The sequence below is a fragment of the Lissotriton helveticus genome, chromosome 4_2, assembly GCF_964261635.1.
Source record: "Lissotriton helveticus chromosome 4_2, aLisHel1.1, whole genome shotgun sequence".
In the NCBI taxonomy this organism is placed as follows: domain Eukaryota; kingdom Metazoa; phylum Chordata; class Amphibia; order Caudata; family Salamandridae; genus Lissotriton; species Lissotriton helveticus.
Window position 1 is genome coordinate 10000887 of NC_136064.1, and position 21794 is coordinate 10022680.

A 21794-nucleotide genomic window follows, 5' to 3' on the forward strand; every position below is an offset into this window, starting at 1 on the left:
AAGTGGTAACACTACCCATGAAAGCTGTGGGGCCAAATCCACGTTCTCTTCCTTGTCCCTCCCATATTAACTATTTGTTAAAGCAGCCATCCCTAAGCTGCTGTCCGTTTCGGTGCGCACTGTTCCTCTCGTTTGAATTAATTAAATTTTTATTTTAACAGGCCGCGGTGCCTCCCGTGGTGGTGCCGCCATCGCAACTCGCTCTCATCCGGCAAGCCACTGCCTCCGCTTAGCTGTGCTGTCGGAGTCCTTTTCTTTATTTTTTTGTCCCAGGCCACAGTTATTTTCTTCACTGTCTCTCTCACCGTATTGGCGTGGTCCCAGGCACCACACCTCCCTCTGCAGGTGGAGTGCCTATTCAGCTCCATCTTCAGGGTCCGAGTGCTGGACCTGGCACTCCACCCCTTGTTTTGCCAGGGGATCACCACAGCTCTGCAAAAATTCTTCACCCCGTGGGCTCACCTCACACCCTGTGGGGAACCAGGCGCTGCTTATGACCGCTGGCAGGGGGAGCCCTCAACACGGGCTACTCTCTCCCCCTTTCCCTCCATCAAGGATGGGCACATGCGGGTCCTCCCGCTCGTTGCCAATGTAAAGGATTGGGGCCCTAGGCCCCCCATGCATATATGACTACACAGACACAGCCCTGCCAAGTGTCACGCAATGGGCGTGATCCTAACGCATTTTTGAGGGGTGGTCCGCATTACCGCACTAAACCGTAAAGTCACGCATTTGTAGTGCTTCCTTGACACCACCGCCGGTGCAAGGAAGTAACGCCCTGGCCAAACACATTCAGCAAGAAGCACCCCGGATGGATCGCATGCTTCTCTGGCAGACTTTGCGATTGCAGTAGTGTGCAAAGTGAGTCTATTGATTAATGGCCGCTCAGGAATATGCGCCGACCTGGTGGCTCATTGCTGCAGCATTCATTATTATCACAGCTGCTGCGTGCCGGTGTACTATCAATAGAGCCACCCCATCTGGCTTTACACCCCCCGCGTTTCCACGCATGCGCATAAGGTCACGTGATTGCAAATAACAATGTATCATAACTGTCTCTGGGCGCGCAGCAGGGCAAGCAGTAGTTGCGTTTTATTAGTTTGCCAAAGCCCGCCACGCAATAATTCTTTTTTAGTGCCTCCTCGATCATGGGCGCAAACACCGACTTTCAGTGGACGGACCGCACGCACAGTCTTAGCAGAGGCAGAGATACAGGATCGGAGGATTATTACAAAAGGTTCGGCTAAGCTGAGGTGAGGAGTACCCTGCCGCTCGGACGACCGCAGGCGTGCCTCAGCTTCTGTGAAGCTCACCCGGGCCTACCAGCGTTAGTGGCCTCGCCCGCCGTCCTGACCCAGGAGCTCGCCACTTTCGGCCTGCTAGGAGGTGCTCTATGCATAGTGTTATAATTATGGTGCCGTGGCCTAGGGGTTAACCGACTCGGGCCGGGCTGATGCCTGTAGCTGTGACAGTGTGTAGCAGCCTGGGGGGAAGGTGCCTGTTGCAGCCGGACCGTCTCCGCTCGTCGCCTGGCTCAAGAAGTAAGTGTAAAATAAAACATAACTTATAACCTCTGACACCGTTAGACAATCGGTACTCTTAATAAAAGTGATGTTGCTTTTTAGATTTACAGCAGCCGAGTATCAAGAAAGATAATGCTTTTTTTAGGTTTGTCAGAACGGAAGAAATTAAAGCGTTACACTTGCTCAAAATTTGTGACAGGCACACATCGCTGGTTTCTCAACAGATAACCTGACCTTACAACAATAACTGACTTTGCTGAAATCCACAGAAGCATTCTTTTGTTCGCAGTGGCGCGGTGCACACTCTCAATGAGAGTGGTGCAGATCACAGTGAGTCCTCGTTTTGTTTTAACAATCAGCTTAGAAGGGCACTCGATGCGTCAGTTTCTGGTGTTCTCCAGCAGTTGTAACATCTTCTTAGAGTGCCTCGTTGCTTAAATGGATACAATTCTTGATATTTATATGTTTTTCTGGTCTTCATTGCTTGATTTTGCGTGCGAAAAAGTGTCACTCATAGTCATTGAAATGTCACTCATAATGACACTGAAATTATGAAAATGTCACACTTTGCAATCTGAAACCTTGGCAGCTATGCAGACATAGTGCTATAGTATCTGGAACTGGACTAGGGCACGTGCACCCGGACCCTTTCATTGACAGGGTCACATGTCCTATGACACCTGTGATGGATGGATGGGTGTGGGGTGATTGTGTAAGCCAGCCCTCGGGGAGAGGCTGGTACAAGCACGCACTTAGAAACACTAGAAAAGTGACCAGCCAGTCACTACATCTGCGACCTCGTAGCACTATAAATACACATGTGTCTATTTCCTGGCACATCGAATAGGATTGAATTGTGCGAATGTCTGGTTACACACATAGGCATCTGCAGTGAGCAAATTAACCAATGGTGCTTTCACCACCAATTAATGTAAGTTGCATTTATTTTTCATCACAGGTGTGTGCGTTATATTTATTTACAGGAAGGTGAAAGGCCAACAAAATAGTTGTAGAATATTTTGTTCTTTTTTAGCCAAATCTCTGGCCGGTCCGTGGCACTAAGGTTTATAGTTCCAATGCTTCTTTTATGCACTGCAGCCCCAGGAAGACCAGTGAAATACTTAGTACGAGGCTGCTCCTAAATCCCCACGGCAGGCGCAGCCCCGAACACAGCAGCTGATGAAGCGTGCCTGTCCTTTTAACCGCGGCGGCTCGTGCTAGCACACAGGAAAGGGGCGGGCTAAAGCCCTTTCCGGCCAATGGGCGATGCGTTTCTTACTCTCAACCTGTGCCCATGTCCTTCTTTTCTGTTTACTCAGGGGAGCCGACGCTAATTCATTGGCTGTACGTCAGTTGGACGGCGGGTCTTTCGGAACCCGGAGCCGTGATCTGCGTGGTGGGGAGACAATAATAGGGAGTGCGCCGCGGTTGCCGTGGTTACACGGGAAACGGAAGTTTCAACAGGAGCTGATATGACTGCCGGACAGGTGAGAGACATGATTTACCAAAACACACTTTCCGTTGCGCCCTATTACTTTATATCTTCCTCACTTGTCACCGGCTTTGCCAGCCCTGGGCCTGGGACCGATCATGTGCTGTGTACAGGCTGTCGGCTAGCAGGAGATTGTGGGGAGAGGATGTGGCGTCTTTGGAACTTGGAAGCGTGGAACCAGGTTCCACTCTCGGCGTCAGCTCATCATTATCCTATGATTCAGGGCAAAGCCGTCGTATATGTGGTTGATCACATGCAGAAGACGACCTGCGGAAGCTTGGCTGATATGATAATGTTAAAGTGTTTTTTTCCCCTCCGTTCTGATGAATACAAAGTTTAGACCTGAGCTGCTGTGCTTTAATTCTGACAGTCTAGAAGAGGCGTGGAATTTAAAAATGTTCTGCTGTGGCAAGGTGTCTGTCTTGGAAAAACACAGTTGTAATTATGGACCATACTCTGAGCCAGGGATGGACAATTCTGCAGTACACTGGTCCCGAGCCGGGCAAATTCCTCTGGGCTGCTGTAAGAAATTGGGTTGTTGGTTGACTGACGTGTGAGCCCTGGTCAAGCAACAACCACAGTCCTTGTCAGGTACAAGCAAACCCCAAATTTAACAGTACTCGCCCCCTTGATGGCTTGTCATAGAACTATCAGGCTTAACTCAGATGCAATGTGTAACGTATTTATGTAACACTTGAATCAGGAAAACAGTGAAAACACGTCACAAAAGGAGCAATAGAAAGGTTAGGAAAATAGAGTAATTTTGATAAATAAAACAAGACCAACACAACAAAAATTCAATCAGCAGAACTGGAGTCATGAATTTTTAAAGATTTTAGGGAAAATAACACAAAGCGCCAACTGTGGATATCTGGTTGCACTGTACCAGGACAAAGTCGCAAGTTCAGGCTCACTGCGATTGAGCGTAGGCCGGCTACAGGTAATCAGTTAGGCAGGGCTTTAAGTGGGTTGAAAAAACTAGGGGGTCTCTGCAAGGGGTGTGGCGGATGTAATTAAGGGCGTGGCTTAAAAACACCTAAGCCAAAAATCTCTGCTTAGCATAGTGTGCCGCCCAACTTGTATTTTACTGTTTCTGTCATTACATCCACAATTATGATACAACAAGTACATCATACCTACAACAAGTCGGAACTCGGAGCTGTGATCGGCGTGGTGGGGAGACAATAATAGGGAGTGCGCCGCGGTTACCCAGGAAACGTAAGTTTCAACAGGAGCTGTTATGACTGCCGGACAGGTGAGAGACATGATTTACCAAAACACACTTTCCGTTGCGCCCTATTACTTTATATCTTCACTGGTCCCCGGCTTTGCAAGTCCTGGGCCTGGGACCGATCATGTGCTGTTGGCTATGTCCATGGTTGTTAGTTGCATAAGATAAATAAGCAGCAACCGTGGCTTGTATATAATATTGAAAATGCTTCCACTTAAAGCCCTGGTGACACCACGACAATATTGCTGCACCTGAGTTTCAAAAAGAGAAGGGAAATCCAGAGAGAAAATTACTCTCTTTAAATTATTTCCCTTCCCCTACAACGCTCATCTGGCATGATGTCAGGGCGTAACTTTGAGAGAAGTGAGCAGTGTGAGCAAGCACACATCGATGTGCCGGTTGTCACACATCGATGTGCCTGCTGTCACTGCAATCCAGGAAAAAAATGGGCCGCCTGTGCCAGGGCACAAAACAGAGCCCGATAGAGACCCGGTTTGAGGCCCCCTCTAAAGAACTGCCGGTGCTCAGCACCGGCGAGACCTGGCCCACTTGAAACCCTGAAGTTAGGCCAGCTGAACAAAGTACCTTAAATCCTGGTTCAGAAGCGCTCCGAGGCTCTGTATTGAAGATGCAGCTAAAGCATTGCATCTGTTTTGAGATGTGGCGAGGTTGCAGTATGAGGTCCTGTTGCATTGTCGTCGAGGATCCCGTTGAGGGCTTGCAAAGCGCAGTCGGGCGTCGAAGATGCGGTGCACGGCCGGCCGATGCATTGTTTCCGAGCAGCTGGGAGGCTGCGATGCGGAGTCCGTTGTTGTCGAGGCTTCCATCAATGAGAGACGCAAGGACGTGGGCTGTGGATGCTCCATGCTGTCAGGGCGATGCATCAGTACAGAGGACTTCAGAGGCGGTGTGGAACTTTGAGACTGACTCAGTCCACGCAGCTATCGAACCCGGGCAAAGCTGACTCAAGCGGCTTTGCTGTTCGCTGGTGCATCATCCCTAGCCCAGTAGGAACTCTGACCTTTTAAGGACCCTTTTTGTAAAAATATCAGCAACACCAACAGCGGCACTTTGGCTATTTAATACCAATAGGGCAATCAAGTAAAGAAGTACATATCCCTCGCCTCATCTAGTGACACAAGTGCCTTGCAGGCCTGTTCATATTGCCATCAGAGTTCCCCTTCATACTAGTAGCCCACCAACGCTATAGTGTACCATCACCTCATCGCGACGCTGTGCTATCCTTGACGAGCAGCCCCTCCCTTCATCTCTCTATTGGTTACCCGGTTGGGTCCCATTGTGAGTATTTCTTTTCTATTCTTTCACTCACGTTTGGCACACACTCCTCACTGGGCTGCAAGGCCTCACTATCAGATGTCCCTACAACCCTAGGTCCTGATGAGACCCCACACTGCACAGGGGGTCGAAACGTCGTCGACACAAAGCAAAAGCGAACCATTAACAACCGCATATCATTGTATATAGCTGCTGCTCAAATTGTATACATTTAATGGTTGACTTTCTTTTAACCCCTTCCCTGTGGTGCTAATTCCGCCGCGGTGTGGAGATTTAGTTAGGAGGCGTAACCCCTTGCGTGCTCAGGACGGTCCCTGGCCGTCCTACTTCACGCTGGGCGTGTGCTTAGGACAGCCGGGGGCCGTCCAAACTCCGCCCACTAATTAATTCTTCCGCACAGGCGGGGAATTTGCGCCGCACTCAGGAATCGGCGGCGTTCGGATGGCCCCCGCCGTCCTGAACACATGTCCAGCGTGACTTAGGGCGGCCGGGGGCCGTCCAGAGCACACAAGACCCAGACCCCCTGGCCCCCGTCCTACCCACCCCACCCGCATCACATACGCCGCCTCCACCCTCCTAGCCCTTAACCCAGGCCGACTCCCTAACTGCGCACAAGCCGCCCCCGGACACACCCATGGACCCTTCACATGTAACTCCTGCAAGTTTGACGGCACCAAGACCAACTCCTCATCCACTAACACCAAACTGAGACCTGACACCAACCACCTTAAATGCATCCTGCTCAACACCCGCTCGGTCCACAGACATGCCATCGACCTCTGGAATCTACTAGACACCATCTCTCCGGACGTCGCCTTCCTAACAGAAACATGGATGAACGCCTCCTCAGCCCCAGACATCACCATTGCCATCCCAGAAGGCTACAAGATCATCCGAAAAGACCGCACCAAGCAAACAGGAGGAGGCATCGCTATCGTCCATAAGAACTCCATCCGCATCTCAACCAGCTCAGACGTCAACCTCGCTAGCGCCGAGCACCTTCACTTCCAGATCCACACCGACCCCAAGACCACACTCAGAGGCACCCTCCTCTACAGGCCACCAGGACCCCGTGCTCAATTCAGTGAAGACATCACTGACTTTATCACCCCACACGCCCTCCCCTCCGAGGATTACATTCTTTTGGGAGACCTCAATTTTCACCTGGAAAAAAGCAACGACAGCAACACCTCCACCCTGCTGGACAATCTCGCCAACCTCGGACTCAAACAACTTGTTAATACCCCCACTCACCAAGCAGGTCACACTCTCGACCCTATCTTCACCTCCAGCAAACATATCTCCTTCAGTCACACCACAGCTCTCCATTGGACGGACCACAGCTGCGTTCACTTTATCTACAACAAGACCACAACCCACAACCATCCTCAACCTACTCTGCGAAGAAACTGGAACAAAATCACCATCGATCAGATCTCCTCATCGCTTCTTCAAAACCCCCCTGCCCACTCTTCGAACCCCAACCATGCAGCCATTAACCTCACTCAATGGCTAACCAACAGCGCCGACAACCTAGCACCTCTGAAAAAACGTCACATCAAACTAGGCAGCAAAAACGCACCCTGGTTCAACGATGATCTTAAGAAATCCAAGAAACTCTGTCGCTCCCTTGAGAATGCATGGAAAAAAGACCCAAACACCAGCACCAGGGACGCCTTCAAAAACGCCACCCGCATACACCACCAACTAATCCGGACTGCCAAGAAAGCCGCATTCAAAGACCGACTAGACAACAACGCCCACAACAGCAAGGAATTATTCAACATCATCAAAGAATTTACCAACCCTACTGCCAACTCCAACGACATCACTCCCTCTCAAACCCTCTGCGACTCCCTAGCTTCGTTCTTCCACGACAAAATCGCAGACATCCACAACAGCTTCGACAACCAACCCGGAGACCAACCCACCCAACCTTCTGCCGTACCTTCACCCCCCATGAACTTCCTTAATGACTGGAACCCAATCTCTACTGAGGACACCATCCGGCTGATGAACTCCATCCACTCAGGAGCCCCTACAGACCCTTGCCCTCACCACATCTTCAACAAAGCAAACTCCATCATAGCACCACACCTCCGAGACGTCATCAACTGCTCCCTCAACTAAGCCACCTTCCCGGAAAGCTGGAAACACGCCGAACTTAGCGCCCTTCTGAAAAAACCCACAGCTGACCCCACCGAACTCAAAAACTACCGTCCCATCTCGCTCCTTCCATTCCCGGCCAAAGTCATCGAGAAAGCTGTCAACAACCAACTCGCCGCCTTCCTCGAAACCAACAAATCCCTCGACCCCTCACAGTCCGGCTTCCGAGCCAAACACAGCACTGAGACCGCCCTCATCGCAGCAACAGATGACATTCAAACTCTACTGGACAATGGAGACACAGTCGCCCTCATCCTCCTTGATCTCTCCGCAGCCTTCGACACAGTCTGCCATAGCACCCTGTTACAACGCCTCAGAAACATCGGAATCCAAGGAAAAGCTCTGGAATGGATCACCTCGTTCCTTACAGGAAGAACTCAGAGAGTCCGCCTTCCACCATTCAAGTCAGAGGCCACTGAAGTCATTTGCGGCGTGCCACAAGCATCTTCACTCAGCCCCACCCTCTTCAACGTATACATGAGCCCCCTCGCGACCATCGCACGCCAACACAACCTCAACATCATCTCCTACGCGGATGACACTCAACTGATCCTCTCACTCACCAAAGACCCGAACACCGCCAAAACCAACCTACATGAAGGAATGAAAGAAGTAGCCGAGTGGATGAAGCTCAGCCGTCTGAAACTAAACTCAGACAAAACAGAAGTCCTTATCTTAGGCACCTCCCCCTCCGCCTGGGATGACTCCTGGTGGCCAGAGGCCCTTGGAAAAGCACCCATCCCGACGGACCACGCACGGAACCTGGGCGTCATCCTAGACTCCTCACTCTCGATGAACAGACAAGTCAACGCCGTTTCATCATCCTGCTTCAACATTCTTCGCATGCTCCAAAAAATATTTCGCTGGATCCCCACCGAAACTAGAAAAACGGTTACCCACGCACTGGTCACGAGCCGCCTGGACTACGGTAACACCCTATACGCCGGTACCACCGCAAAACTTCAGAAAAAACTCCAACGCATCCAGAACGCATCAGCCAGACTCATACTAGACATCCCGCATAAAGACCACATCTCTAGTCACTTGAAAAACCTCCACTGGCTCCCTGTCAATAAGAGGATAACTTTCCGCCTCCTAACCCACGCACACAAAGCACTCTACGAACTTGGACCCGAATGCCTCAACACAGGACTCTCCTTCTACACCCCCTCCCGCCAGCTACGCTCCTCCAACCAAGCCCTGGCTGCTGTACCTCGCATAAACAAAACCACAATGGGAGGACGATCCTTCTCCTACCTGGCAGCCAAAACTTGGAACTCACTTCCCACTCACCTCCGCCTCACTCAGAACCACCTATCATTCAGAAAGCAACTTAAAACCTGGATATTCGACAAATAATTCCCCACCCTTCCTCAAGCGCCTTGAGACCCTCTGGGTATGTAGCGCGCTATATAAATTACTTGACTTGACTTGACTTGACAAGGGGTTAAACAATTCTTATTTGACAAGTTGCACATATATTGCAGGGCTCTGTACTCCAGAGACAACTGCACAATCAAACCATATCAGAATAATGACTTTGACAGTTTTCAATTGAATGTAAAAAAAAGGCGTAAATAACCATATAAAGATTGTCCCACCTCCAATCCCCCCCCGCCCCCATCGCACTAAGTCCTCATAATCCTGACCAAAGCTTGAATAAAGCAGGGGGTCTACCCCTCCGGGCACCCCCCCACACAGCACCTCCGCACTCCTAACATGTAAATAAGAATTATCCCAAAGGGTGAGCCTCTGTTGCTGATGCCGGTTCCAACAGCAGACCTCGATAATCCGCCCATTGTTTCCAAATCTTGTAGTGTTTTTCCGAGCACCTCCTAGCAACAATGATTGCTCCAGCCCGTACAAAAATCCAGGCCATTCTTCCATGCAGCCAGCGAGGGGGGCCCTCGGCGCCTTCCATGCCTTGGCTATGTCCCTTTTCGCTAGAGTAAAGCCCAATTGCATTAGGTGCCGCTTGTAAATATTGCCTCCTATCCCCTCCATAACATGGAGCAGAGCCAGCCACAGTGTGCGGGGGAGTTCCCACCCCAAGACCTCCGAAAGACTGGTAAATACCCCCTCCAGAAACGATCTAGTGAAAGACAATGCCAGACTGTGTGAATAAATGTACCTTCCTCCCGGCTGCATCGAAGACACCGAGGAAAGGCTATCAGCCCCGACTTCCACAGGCGCACTTGTGTAAAATATACCCTGTGTAGAAACTTGAACTGGATGAGGCGAAGTCGTACTGCAATGGCTGCCCCCCCCCCCCACGGAGCTTCTGGTGTCTCGGTCCAGTCCTCCAGCGGACCTACATCTCCCTCCCAGTCCCCCTGGAGTTTCTGCAGCGTGGGGGAGCAATGGGTAACCAGGGATTGATAAATCTGGGAGATTTTGCGATCTTTAAGGTCCCCCATAAAAACATTTGCCTCCAGCGGGCTAAATTCCGGCAAGGATTCCAAGCCCTCCAGGCTAGGGGAAAGGGCGTGCCAATGGTCGACTTTTTAAATGTGGAAACCTTGTAAAAATAGTGTCACAATTTAGCACCACTATTTTTAGTTCCTGTTTTCACTAGGGACACTGCTCACAATTGTTTTGCATTGTGTTTGATTTTCTGATTTTGTATGCATTAGTTCCTTCGTTCTATATTATAAAATCTATTTCTGATATACTTAATCATTGGTATTAGTGGTTTCTTTGCCTTCTGACAGCACATTAACCCTTTACATTACTATTGCGCATAGTGTTAATATCAGAATACACAGTATCATTTCACAGGAACGATTGTTTCTGGAAACACTTTACCTACTCTGGTTCTTTTGTGAGTAGGGTCCCCTTGTTCTTGCTCTCGGCAGTCCACACAGCAGCAGCAGCAATGCGTTGGTTCTGCTTGGGCATGCGCCGAGAAGATGCGTTGGTTCCAGGTGCAGGTGGAAGGGTGTTGGAAGCCTGTAATGTTCCTCAGACTTCAGATCAGGAGGCCAACCAACTCCTCTTTGGAGTCAATCTGGGTTATGGATTCAAGAGATGCAACTCCAGTTCTTCTCGCCCATGCAAGCAGGGAGCAGGTCTACACAGCAGGGAAGCAGTTCCTTCAGAACAGCAGGCCAGCGGAGTGGCATTCGTCAGCATTCTTCCTGGCAGAGTATCCACTGGTCCAGTAGAGTTGGTGTCTGAGGTCCCCTTTTTATACCCTATTGTGCTGGTTCTGGAACTTCGGAGAAGCTTCTAAATAGTGTCTTTGAAGTGCATGGGATTCCCTACTTCCCCTGCCCTGGCTCCTAGCTGGCTGAAGTGACAATGCATGGTCTTTAGGCACTTAAAGTGAAGACAGGACGCAGCCTATTTGAGTATAAGTGAGACATGGCCCACCTCCTATTAATCACCAGGTGATGCTGGTGCGCATTAAGTTTCATCATATAGCTCAAGATCCCCTTTTTGATGTATGCGGGATTCCTGTGTTAAACTAGATCTATGAGTGTTTCTGACCTCTTGACAGATGCCACAAGCATCCACTCATACACCTAAGGTGGCAGCATTCGACGATTTTTTGCGCAAGGTCCCAATTGGGCATAATGGTAAAGGTCATACCATGAGTGTATTATAACTTTTCAGGTTATGCATTTGTATAGGCATTAATATGGCAAGGCTTTGATGTCGTCAGTCTTTGTGTACTCGGCGCGGCACGTTGTGCCCTAATATATTTTTATTGTAGTATAACTATTCCTAATTTAGCGGCAGTTGTATAAGCATTAATATGGCAAAGCTTAGTTGTTGCCAGTATTTTTTTTATACTTGGCGCAGCACAATATTTTTCACTAGAACTACATAAACTGTACATGCCTTGGAAACTACGACACCGGTGACGGCTTCGCTAGGTCGGTTCCAGCGAAATTAGGCAAGTTCACGAAGTAACCAACAAAGTTTGGCCATTAAAACTACAACACCCAAGCATACTTGGGTTTTTACATCATCAGTCATTTCTGGATATGTGACGCATTAGACTGTGGTGGATTGGTTAAAACTTTACGTGGAGAACCGTGCCGAAATGCTTGTGGAAGTAAAATACCGGCATTGTTTGGGACGCGTTCGCCCGACAAGGTAAGCCCTTGATTTAGCGACTTTGTCCAACATCTAGGTAGCGTTTGAGCCTAGCTTTATACCAATGGTAACCGGGTCGTTCTTACACTCTCCTTCATTTACAGGATTTGAGAGCTCAAAATAGAGTAACTCGCAGCGCCAGCTGCGGTCGTCAGACGCAGCAGTATCTAGTACGATAAGCCGCCGATGTTCCCCCACTATCATTCTTTGACTGCACAATAGAATTTTGGGACATATACTTATGAGGGGTCTTCATTTTTAGGACATATTGCTGCCATTTCAGGCCTGATATACACAGCCAGGGGTAAGTCTTATGTTTAAACCCCAGCACGTGCACAGTGACTACCTATGACGTTTAGCAGTTTTGTCATTTTTTGCTTTTTGTGTCTCCTTGTCGTGTGTGGGTATTTAGATTACTGACACACCAGATACACGAAAGAGGGTTTTCTTCCCTGAAGATTGAAGGTAGGGAATGTGGTACTGGAGGCCGCTGATTTTTGTTAGCTTTGCTATGGCAGATTAGATAGTCTAAATCTGTGTGTCTTGTTTCTTCTTTTTGTAGAGTCTTTTGGTCCTGAGGAGAACCCCAATAACTACCGGGTTCGAAACGCGTCTACTACCGGGTTCGAAACGCCTCTACCTGGTCTCATGTCATATATAATATGTTCCCAAATATTGCGATGAGTTCTAATTTGTTGAGATCATTATCACCTTGTAAAATATACAATCTAAGGAAACTATTGTATTTAAAATGTTGTTCTATTCTTTTCTGGTGTTGACATTGGGACCCTTGTCTGACACATACTGGGTTGTTTCTGGATGAATGATGTGCGAGTATGAGTGATGATTGTCTGTCTTGGCCAAAATTGTGAAGAGGTGTGATGTTTTGGTATGTTTATAGTGGGAAGGTCTGAATGAAATGTATTTATTGTATATAGTGTGTTTCAAGTGTTTTCAATGAATTTCTATGCACAAAAAATTACGTCTTTTGCAAAATTAAGGAATGCAAAAAAAGTGGAATAAACCATTGATTGGTGCAATTTAAAAAGCTGACTGTTATGTTTTATTCATAAAGTCTATTGAGAAGGATTTTTGGTAGTTGAGCTCAGTACTGGCATTTGTTTTGCTCTTTAACTTTCTAAAAGTGGCATTTTCAGAATTGTAATTCAAAACCTGACTTCACCATCAGTTATGATTTTTAATTAAGATTCCAGAGACCCCAAACATGAATCATTTATCTCTTCCCATTTGGAAATTACACTTATTAAATGTAATAAGGCAACTCCTAACTTATCCAACAGGAGAGCTGGGCCTTGCAGTAGTGACACATGATTTTAAGAGTGTTTAACTACCAGTACATGTAAAACTTAAAAATAAATGTCCTGCTTTTTAAATACAGTGCACGCTACTCTCTGTTATCTGAGGTTGGGTATGCGAGGGTGCCTCTGATGGTTGTCTGTTAGTCCTTGTGGAGCTTGAAGTTGAGATGTTCCATGGGAGTGTTGGTGTTGTCGGTGGTGGTGGTGTTTTGCATGGTCTCTTTGTGGATGATGGCTGTTCCACATTCCAGCTTGCTGGTGTAGTCTTGGTGAGTGCTTTTATATCTGTCTAGGATCGCTGTGGCAATGTCTGGGGTGGATATGGGGTTTAGCCAGGTCTCGGTGAGAAACACAATGTCTGGTGTGAGGGTGGTGATGAGGTCCCAAAATTCGAGGGGATACTTGCATAGTGAGCTTGTGATGAGAAGGACTCATGCGAGTTGGTGTTTTTGTTCACGTGGTGTATGTGGTGTGTTTGAGGTGGGTCTGGTCGGTGGGCTGGTGTGTGTGCTGTGGCAGGTGAAGAGGCAGTAGGTGCAGGTGAAATGTGCTACCGTGGAGCGTGGCAGTGTTTATTGCGGCATCAGGAGTCAAAGGCATAGAGCTTGGGATGGTGTATCTTCGGGGGATTGGGAGGGAAAGGGGATGGGGTGCTGTACAGACTTGGATAGGTGAATACCAGCATGCCTCTGGTGCACCAGTGGAACGCGTCCACCGCACGCACGTGCTGCAGCCTGCATCATGTAGGTCCTGAGGTGGGTGGGGCTTCTGTTGGCAGGAAGAACGGTCAGGGCATATCTCGCTGCCTGTGATTTTGGGACAGTCTGTGGGCTTCAGCATACATTTCCGTCCCAAATTCGAGCTAAAAGAGCAGTGTTGTGCACCATCTAAGCTCATGACACAAATTATTGAAATCTGGCACTGAGGCAAGGCTTTATAGGTGATATTGGAATCCTTTTGCCTGCTTGCAAAGTTTACTGCTTGTGGGCATGCTCTGGCTGGGATCAGTTGATGGCATGTCCTCTGACGGTGGCGAAGGGAGGCCCTCCACCGATGAGGATGGGAAAGATGGCATTTCATGGGTGTTCGATGTTCGCTCTTAGACAAATGATCCATTATTTTGAGGCCCTAGAGTTAACCAGTCAAAATCCTCTTCAGTGTTCTCCTTAGTCACTTGGATGGGCCTTTACATTTTTAATATATAATGCATTACGAGTTGTGTGCTTCTTACTGCTGGAGTCTATTAAGAGGGTGCTTTAGTAGGGAGTTCTTGGTACTTCCGGTTCCGAATAGTAGCAGATAATTTCACCTGCAGGGAGAGTTCCTATCAAAATGGGTCACTTTTCTGGTGGTCTGATTCACCAGCATGCTGCTTCTTGCTTTTCTCTGTTCTTTTATGTGCTCTGTGATGTAATTGCCCAATCTTGGTAAAACCCAGGTGTCTTGAGAAGATATGGTATTTTTCAACATCCTTCCAAATAGCTGGTCAACAGGCGTGCATTCCATGAGCAATAGCGTGTGCATCTTTATTACCGATTTGAAAAGGTAGACCTCAGTTTGAGTGTTGTTTTGCATATCGTTAGCAGTAACCATTTTCATGAAATGGCTGGTAGCACCATTCACTTTGTATTAGGATTTGCTTGCTTAGTCCACATTTTTTTCGATTTAAGGAGTACAGTTTCTACCACCTTGATTATCACTTCCACATTTGAGAACCACAAGGGTTTATCAAGTATCTTCAACAGGTGCTTTTCATTTGGTAGGTTGCAAAAGTGTTCAATCTGCAGCTACCGTGGCTTTGTGTTTCTGGATGTTGACTTTGACTGCCTGCCTAACTGTGGGCAAGGCTGCTTGACAAAGGAAGAATTAAGCTACTACAACTTCCTCCATCCACTGTTCGAGCCTTGCAAAGAGCACTGTTTGGCCTGAGCACTTTGATTTGGGAAATACCTTCATGAACCCTGGCAGCCAGCCAGCTGAGCAGAGAGCATCAAAGTATTATGCTTATTCCTTAGCAGTAGGTCGTTAACACTATCCTTTCTTGTGAATCTTCTTTTCTTTCAGGATGCGGTGTCTAGGCATTTTGTTCACCTTCTCATGATAGGCAGCCATTATTTTGTTGATTTCCATCATCACGGACTTAGCTACTACCACTCTCACGTCTGCTTTTTCACATTCACTCATTTTCCCATTCACTCATTTTCCCTGCCTGTGTTTCTGGACAGATAATCATGGCCATCTGGATTGCCCATTTTGGGCTAAAACTCCATGTTGAATTGTAAGAGCTGGTTCACAATTCTTGCTGGTGGGCAGGATCCCAACCTGATGACTATGTGAATCAATCTTTTTTGGTTGGTGCCTAACAATGTTCGCTATCCATCCTGATCAGGGCCTGTGAATACTTATGCAGGAGCAGAATGCTACCACCCTTTATCTACTCCTTGCATCAGCAGCCACGGATATAATCACAAGGCAAACTGACCGATAGTGTGAAGGGAGGGCGGCTAGGAAGGGGACACTAGGGAGTAGATCCTGTTGAAGACAATGGCCTGTTAGCATATAGTCTTAGGAGAATGGGCCCAATAAGTATATGCTGTCTATTATTAAAGATTCTTCTTGCCTGATGAATGACCTCCAGATTAACAGTGAAGAATGAACTCACTAACTTTTTCCAGTGAGCAGATGAAGGTAAGGACCAGTTGGATCATGCCGTTATGTAGCCAGTCGAAAAAGAGTTCAACAACCTGGTTACTTTTCACTACTTTCTACCATGTGTGACTGGCAACCAGCACACAAAGCATGCTCATGTTACTTACATTAGCTAACTCGGATCAACATAAACATTATACCTGTGAGTCTCTCGTAATATTTTTAACTTGGTCTTTGCATGGATGCGGTTGCTATCCGCTTTTACACACTCTCCTTTGATTTTGTAACTTGACCAAAGTTCCTGGGGTTTCAAGAAAAATGTAGTCTTTCCCTTCAGCAGTTAAAATATTTACAGCTTTATCCCACTTAAAATACAGTTTCTTTATCCTCAAAACAACTTTGATTTACCTTTGCAATCCAAGAACCGAAGCACAAAACTTTTTAAGATTTAGTTTCTCATAACAAAGTTTTTCTGTCTTTTTTTCTGTAACACATGTTCGTATTTTACATAAGTTCTCAGCGCTAAGCATTTCTTAGGGTAATGTTTCAAATTTGTAAACACTTTCTCTATGAGGCTTCTTATCTGGACCTTCTCAGGATTACGCATCAAAAGTCAGTTTCTTTTTCTGTAAAAAAAGAGTTCTGATTCCACGAGCGGCTTACCTTTAAGCCAAAGGATCCTTCTTGTTTCCTTTCTCTTCTGTCCGGCATGTACAGGCTTCTGTCTTGGTAGGCGGTGATTCAATAATCCGCATTGGAGGCAGGGTGTGGTCTCCTTTTTCTAGGAGAAACACACTCAAATTTTGCAAGATTCAAGATGGCAGCAGAGCCCAGCAAGTGCAGAACCAGGCCTCTGCAATGGGACTGAAAGTTCTGTAAGCCGCACTTCATCCTTAAACAAAGATAGCGGAAGGCAGTGATTATGGCATCCTGGCCTCCTACTAGGCTGGTTTCTGGGCCTCTTCAGCTGTCGCGTCATGGGCCATTTCGGCAAAGTTGTTACTCTCTCGGGCCCTCATGAGCAGGTCCTGACAGTCACTCTACAACTAAAAGTGTCTAAATCTCCACAAAGCTGGTTATCGTCTAGCATTCAATTTGGCATGATCACTTTTATTCCAGTGTGAGCATCATGCTGGCCCAGGTGATCGTTTGGCTTTTTCATTGTGGATACTCTTGGGTGTTAATCAGAGAAGTTGCCAGCGGCTGGTTTCCCCAGTGAAGTCCTGTTCCATTTTTGGTTAAAGTGTACCATTGCAAAGTTGGCTTGTAATACATATTTCAACCGCTGAAAGGGCTCTTGATAACTTTCTGTAGATTTCCACTAGATGCTTCTTTTCAGCAGGTCTCTCATGGACTTTGTTATTGCTACAAGACAGAAGATTCCATGCCTGGAATAGTTTAGATTGGTTCTCCCCATTGGAATAACTTTGAATCTGAGGTGAAATTTGGTTGCAGACTAATTGCTTCTAGACTGCCAGGTGGAGACAACTTCCCCTTATGATCTGTTACCACCTCCTTTTAGGTGTTACTAACTGTTTATTGGTCTGCAACCCCATCTCGGGTTACAAACCATTGCTTCATCTCATTGCGAACTGCAAATAAAAGGATGCCCCCTTCTAATAGGACTTGAAAAAAGTAGCAAAACTTCTTTTGCGGTTTGGAAAGACTTTTTCAAATCGCAAAAGGGATTTAGTATATTAAAAAAAAAACATCTTATGTTTGCATGTCCTCTGATTTTACAATCTGCAGAGTTAACCACTTAAAAAGGGATTCGTACATCAAGGCCACAGTTTCACAATTATACCAATTGATGAAATACATTAAAGCATATGAGGTCAAACATTAAAAAACAATATTTGAATAAAGAAATGTATAATAAGTAAACATATTGAGTAATGCATGTAGGCCATGTTGTGACTAACTCTAGATTGATGCTTTATAGAGAAGCTCCCCAGTTTCTTTATTTTTCAACAATACATTAATAAGTTACAAGGAAATAAGTTACAAATGTATCTTGAGAGACCGATGTCTCTCTGGGTCTAGTGCTTGCGATTTGCAAAAGAATATAAATTAAGGTAGAAATAAGCCTTTAAACTCCATGGAAACAGTCGAGTGATTGAATATTTGTCGAACTCTCATAAAATATTAGAGGATGAATATATTGCTTTATCCTCGTGCGAAGGATATATTATTACAAGAGATCGAAATGCAAACAAAAGAGTAGTTACCATTATTTCTCATTCTTTATGGATAATATATGCTGTCAGGTAAGGTTTGAGTAAAACAACAATTTAAACGGAAGGTTGAAAGCGCCCATCAGCTGTGGAATGTGCAATCCACTTATGTAAAGAAAGACTCGTGAAACAACTTGGGGCGTATATTGTGCTTTGTCGACAGTGAAATGGCGCTGCAGCATTCATTTTCCTCAATCAGTCCTAAAGAGCTCTGCAATCTAAACGCCATCTTCGCCCCTTCGTGTTTGTTTCAGTGAGGTGTATTAGAATAGTGCTGTACCGCTTCGTCGTCGTCTTTTTAACAAAACCGTCCTCCAGCAGAGATATTTGGAGCACAAACCGCTGTTAACGCGGAGGTCGCTGTGCCCTGGGTAGGCCCGCTGTGCAGGACTCATTAATCCGACATCGGGCCGCCAGTTATGATTCCATTATGCAGTGAATATGAAAAGACCGCGCCTGGCACCCTCGCTCCTTTGGGACCGGCCGGCGAGGCTCGGGGCCTGTAATGATCGCGGTCACGTGAGCAGAGCGCCTCGCGCTGGCAAACGCGGAACTGTTTGCACATATTTTTGTGAACAACAGTGGGGATGTGTGGGCCGGGGTGGGGTAGTGAGGAGTCACGCACAAAGCAGCTTTGCCTAAAGGCACGTGCGACAGCAGCCATTTGATGATAGGAATGGGAAACGTTTGCCTATGAATGGCTGCAGTATTAACGCCAGTGTTGCGGTAAAACCGCATCGCTTACAGTGAGGGCTAAGTGGGGTGAAAAAACTGGGGGGTCTCTCAAAAAGGGGCGTGGCCATCGCAATTAGGGCTTGGCATAAAACACGTAAACTAAAAATCTGTGCTTAGCATAGTGTGCCGCCCGACTTGTATTTTGCACTTTCTGTCATTGCATCCAGTTACATGATACAAGTAACACAATACCTACAAGTGAGGACAATTGGCTTTGATAATGGCTGTTAGTTGCATGAAATAAATAGGCTGCAGCTATGGCTTGTATATAATATTGAAAAAGCTTCCACTTAAAGCACAGGTGACATCACGACAATGTTGCTGCTCATGAGTTTCAAAAAGAGAAGGGAAATCCAGAGAGAATGACTCTCTTTAAAAGATTTCCCTTTGCTCTTCCCCTACAACGCTCACCTGGCATGACATCATGCCGTAACTTCTTCACTAGTGAGAAGTGAGTAGTGTGAGCACGCGCACACCAATGTGCCTGCTGTCACTACAGTCCCAAAAAAAACCGGACTGCCTGTGCCAGGGCACAAAACAGAGCCCGATTGAGACCCATTTCGAGGCCCCCTTTAAAAAACTGGTGGTGCTCAGCACCGAGGAAACCCATCCCACTTAAAGCCCTGGGTTTACTACTAAACTTTAAATATACTTAGAGGGTAAAATGGTCCGTTTTTAGTTCTCACCTACTACACAGCGCATGCGCTGTCTGTTGCGAGATGTGTGCTTATCAAGAACATAGTAGAGGGGCTTGAACCTGTCAATTGCTTACCATTGGTTGGCTTTTCTGTCACTCTCACTTGCCTGCTTCTTATTTGTGTCTCAGCTTGTCAGTTACGTGTTTGTCCCTATCAACAAGCATGGCCTCTTTACCATAACCTTTGATTGGCTGGCTTCTATGCTTCCACTGCTTGCTTTTCAAGCACTATTTTCAGTTAAGCGCTCTAAGAGAGTGCATGTCTTTTTCAACTGTCTCCCTCATGGTCTTCTCTCCTGCTCTTCCTGCTCGTTGCTTCCCCCTTACCACTGCCCTCCTCTCTCTCCTGTTGCTACTCCTCTCCACCCGCTCCCTTGTTTGTCATCACCCTCTCCACGTTGCACTACTCAATGCTTCTCCTCCTCTCACCCATGCCCTCTGTGTTGCTTCTCCGCAGTGGCTTCTGCCCGTGCTGCTGCGCCAACCTTATTTTTTTATTTTCTTTTTCAAAATGCTTTTTTAGGGCTCGCTGCGAAAAACGCGCTCTCGCAGAGAGAACTATAGCTGTCGGCTCAGCCGAAAAACGAGGGGCGACAGGAGCTGGCCACGCGCAGCATTTTCCAATAGGATTATGTAGCGCGCGTGAGCTTCTGCATTGGAATGCATGGGCAAAGGAATCGGATCGCGTCGCGCGCCTCGTGAACAGTTCACGTGACTGACTTTGGAATGCAGGGGGTGTCTGCAGAGGGGCGCGCGGCGAGTTCACGAGGCGCGCGGCGCTGATAAACAGGCTGGTTGTGATGTAGTGTCTGTCCCTTTAAAGAGTTCTCTTCCCAGATGAGGTTAGCATGCCAGGTTTGTAGCAAACATGAACAGCGCCGGGGAGCGCGATAATCACACCAATGTCTCTATTTCCATCAAACACTCTTCCAAGAGTGTAATGGTTCTGCGGTATGCGGTATGGTAAGAAAATTCAAAGCTGAAGTGCAAAGAAGCATGTCCCCAGGGTGCAGTAAAAGCATGGAAACCCATTTAAAACAATTGTCGAAACTGTAAACACACAGAAGGGAAAAATGTTCAGTGTTTTCATGAGAGGCGAAGAGTGTCATCATCGCCTAATCCGCCGCATCTGTCAGGAAAGGTTCGGACTCCTGCCTGTCGGTTGTTTATTCGTGTGCTGTTCTAGAGGATACATTATTCCATCTTGGCGAGTGTGTAAAGCGCTCCGCAGCCACGTTGCGGTTCAGCGCTCTATGCATGCTAATACACAAATGAAATAAATACCTCTTCAAACACGACCACCTGCGCTACGTCCTCACACTCTGGGGATCTGTGTTGGAGACTCTCTGTGTTCGCCTCAAAGGTGCTGCTTCCACACGAAACATTAGGAGCAGTTGTCTCTGCAGGCTTTTGGTTACGTTTTTGTAGCGCAAACTCAACCTGGAGCTGTTGCAGGGCTTTCCACGAGCTCCAGCTACTATACACAATGAGTGACACATTCATATCATTCATATTTTTTGTAGACAGATTAATCGTAAATGTGGAGAAGTGTGGCTCACTGGTTAGAGGCGGCAGACCCGTAAGCAGAGAACGGCCCGGGACCAGGGTTCGATTCCCAACGCGGCAGGGTCGTGGACTCGATAATTCTCGCCTCGGTGCCTACTCTAGTCAGAAACCACACTCGGCAACTCTGGGCATCAGCTTGCCTCATCTTCACAACGGCCCCCCCAGACCGCCGGGGATGCTTGGTCGCACCTTAGAGATACCCGTCAGGGACCATCTCTCAGGGTGAGCCAGGACGGGTTCCCCAGCGGTCGAAGCGTGGAGATACTCCTCCGGGAGTCGATTCCTAGCGCTATATAAACCCGCAATCAATTAAATCGGCAACCCATGACAATACTCAAATGTCTTTAACAGTGATGCAATTAATCTACCCGTGTCTACAAAAAAATCAACGTTTTGTAAGTTACTTCAATGCAGTTAATCACACGTGAGTACGTTTACTTTTGTTATGGGTTTACACATCCGTTTTTTTCAAACTGCGCACAGGTCGAAAGTGGCAAATTTCATTGTGATATTCCTAACAAGAAAAAGCATTATAGTGGAGCACTGTCCTTTGTTATAACCTCGTGATAAGCACCTTTCAATCCAATGCCTCAAACTCCCATACAGTATTACAGTATGCAAACACTTAGGCAAATCACAGATAAGGACTGAATATTTTTGAGGGGCTTTTTTAGAAAGTCATCGGGGGCATGTATGTTTTAAAAAAGAGCCGCCCCTAAAATAACAAGATAAAAATAAAATCATTAAAGTGGTGCACTGACCTGAAAAAAATTATTTTTATTTTT

The 21794-nt window shown here is 47.1% G+C and overlaps 1 protein-coding gene across 3 annotated transcripts in view; it reads left to right on the forward strand.

Annotated features, from left to right (window-relative positions):
- Window positions 1-2899: 2899 nt before the first annotated feature.
- Window positions 2900-21794, forward strand: part of C4_2H8orf48 (chromosome 4_2 C8orf48 homolog) — a 283223-nt gene continuing 264328 nt past the window's right edge. For all 3 annotated transcript variants that reach the window (XM_078640112.1, XM_078640114.1, XM_078640113.1), the window contains exon 1: window positions 2900-3010. The gene's annotated coding sequence lies outside the window, so the exon portion shown is untranslated. The remainder of the gene's footprint in view (window positions 3011-21794) is intronic.